Source organism: Poecilia latipinna, unplaced genomic scaffold (assembly GCF_001443285.1).
Source record: "Poecilia latipinna isolate Pla-1442-1.1 unplaced genomic scaffold, P_latipinna-1.0 Scaffold2337, whole genome shotgun sequence".
NCBI lineage: Eukaryota > Metazoa > Chordata > Actinopteri > Cyprinodontiformes > Poeciliidae > Poecilia > Poecilia latipinna.
Window position 1 is genome coordinate 35,295 of NW_015114953.1, and position 2,743 is coordinate 38,037.

Here is a 2,743-nt window from a genome sequence, read left to right on the forward strand (position 1 = left end):
TAAAATACTTTGAACTGTCTTGCTGCTGAAATGTCCTTTGCAAGTCAGCTTTACTTGATTACTGTCTTTCCTTTTGTTTTCCTGTTGTTTTCTGCCACAGCTGTTCTACATCACCTCTGATTAGTTCCTTATTTTCCACTTCTGCCTCAGTATTTAAGCTGTTTTTTGTTTTTGTTCACTGTCAGATTCTTCCATCATACCTCATTTTGACAACATTGTATATTTGTTAATATGCACTGTCCCATTTGAATAATTAAACTCAATTAAATCAATCATGATTCTGGCTCTTACCAGTTTTGTCAACAGTTGTTTCTCCAGAAAATTAAGCACCAATGACTCCTTTTTTCAGAATCAATTTTTTATTGTTTCAAAGAATCTTTACAGAAAGTGATGAAGCTACTTAATTACATCCCAGCGGCAAACTAAACATGTTGGGGAAAAAAAACAAAAAATGCAAAAAGAGAAGGGATGAATTTACTCAGGACAAGTTGCCAAATCAAAACACCAAAAACAAGAAGCTTTCAACATATGCAAATATTCAAAATGAATCAATGATGAAAGCTTTACTTCCTGTTACACAAGAGTACTAAACTCCATTCTGCACGTATTAAATCAAAACCTTTGTGAAAGCATGAGGAAGAAATCTTCTTGTGTCCAAATCTGTTAGCTTTTGGTGAAACTGCAACTGAAAGAACATCCACTGAAATTCTCATTCAGGCAAATATGAGAAGTAGTTTTACTTAAAAACCTTAAAAACTTTTCAATCTGACATGTGTGACGATCTGTGTTTTTGTGTATTTATTTCTTGGTTTTTTCTGTGTCCTTGTTTCCGTGAGCCTCTGTGATGTCCTGTCCTCCCTGATGATTGATCCCACCTGTGTCTAGTTTTACTGATTACCATCCATGTGTATTTAAACCCATCTGTTGTCTTTGTCTCTTGTCGGGTCCTCGTCTTATGTCAGTTGTTGCCTTTAGTCAGTCCTCAGTTGAACTGGATAGTCCTGAGGCTACCTTGCTCTGTGTTCAGTCTTTTGTCAGTTGCTACCAGTATTTAGCTGTGTGCTACTGTCTCTGCCGTGCTGCCTGGTCTGGACTGTTTTGAGCCACATTCATCATCACAACCTGGGTAGTCAGCGGTCATTCTCACCACCACAACTCATGACAACATGTGCATGTGTGGAAATTAAATAATACAAGACTGGAAAAAAATATATACGTTTCACATTTTTGCCTTTTACATCTTGTACAACCGTGAAAAAAATAATATATAGCAGTAATAAACAGAAATATCATTTTTAAAAACCTGTCTTCTTTTCATTGATAAAAATGTTACATTCAGCAAGACTTCTGCTTCACTTGTACAACCTAGAATGTTATTTTTGTAACATTTTTTTTTTGTTTTATAACTCAGTGATTCACCAAAGTATTACTATTTACTACATTAGTAACAAGTTTAATTGTAAAACCATAGTTAAGATTTCTAATCACGTGATAAGTGATTGTAAACCACTTATCAAGAAATAAATGATTTCTAAGGCACAATAAATGGTGATATGATGGACTGGTGACACATTCAGGGTGAATCCAGCGGTTGCAGATAGAAATAAGCTTCTTGAGACAGAAACTTTGACTATTGGACAGATTAATGGAGAGATAGAAATGAATCCTCTCTCTGACAGAGGCCTTGACTTCTTTCTGGTCTCCTTGAGGCTCATGATGCTGTAGTCGCCATCACATTGTTGACATAGGCTGGTTCTTCTGTTTCCTGTGGACAGAAAAACTAACAGTGTTTTGCTTCCCTACAGTAAATGTACTTGAGCTCAAACTGTTTCAGAGGTAATAAAAGTTGATCTCGTTTTTTTCAGTCTCACTGGATTCCAAATTAAAAGCAGAATGAGATGGTAAGTTGTAGTTTTGTGATAATCTTCTGAAATTTGGTTTTGAGTTGGATTCCAGCTTCATTTCATCATATGTTGAAGTGTCTCTGGATAAGATCGAACCCTAAGTTACCTAATGATCCTGTGCATCAGTGTATGGATGTGTTTGAGGGAATGTAACTCACTCTAGCCTCTAATTTTAGAAGTTTAACTATTATGTCTATGCAGAATATTTACCATTGATGGTAAATTACTGCAGGAGCTGATAAGGACACTGGATATTGACTTTAACCATTTATAAAATTGTGTGACATGAAATAAAACTTTTTTTAAATAAAATTTCACTTGGATGTTTTAAATGTCGCCTGAACCATTTATGTTGTGTTGTATGTGTTATGATGCAAACAATAAACTCAGAAAGTTTACCTTTTTTGGTTTCTTGGAGAATCTGAACCAGCTGAAAGAACGAAAACTATTTAGACACCAACATCTAACAGCAGCTGCAAAGTATCAACTCATAGAAGAGAATCTCACCACTCAAAGCTGATGATGCAAATGCAGAGCAATACAATGCCCAGGATCTTGAGTATAATATGAGATGTGAATCCAAACACCTGATCATCTGTAACAAGAAAGATATCTAAGTAAATCCTCACAATTCTTTCGATTAAAAAAAAAAGAATGTTTTGATGTTTAAAATTTGCTTTAAAAATCTGACACACATAGAAACAAATAGAATCATTCTACAAGAACAACATGAGAAGATGAGTGTAAGTTAATGTGTTACCTCTAATACCAACAAGGATCACAGAGGATTTTTGTTGACCCAGATCATTTGAAGCCACACAGTGAAACTCTCCTCCCTC

The 2,743-nt window shown here is 35.2% G+C and overlaps 1 protein-coding gene and 1 long non-coding RNA gene across 3 annotated transcripts in view; both read right to left on the minus strand.

Annotated features, from left to right (window-relative positions):
- Positions 1-2,743, minus strand: part of LOC106937404 (myelin-associated glycoprotein-like) — a 26,658-nt gene that overhangs the window by 6,347 nt on the left and 17,568 nt on the right. Inside the window, exon 1 of one of the 2 annotated variants that reach the window (XR_001422387.1) lies at positions 2,115-2,126. The exons of the other annotated variant lie outside the window; for it this stretch is intronic. The gene's annotated coding sequence lies outside the window, so the exon portion shown is untranslated. Of the gene's footprint in view, positions 1-2,114; positions 2,127-2,743 lie in introns of those variants that run through there. 2 annotated transcript variants of the gene reach the window in all.
- LOC106937406 (uncharacterized) lies at positions 815-2,743 on the minus strand. Its single transcript, XR_001422390.1, has 4 exons — positions 2,665-2,743; positions 2,412-2,499; positions 2,304-2,334; positions 815-1,765 (listed from the first exon to the last, which is right to left on the minus strand). It is a non-coding gene; the product is annotated as an uncharacterized LOC106937406 (long non-coding RNA).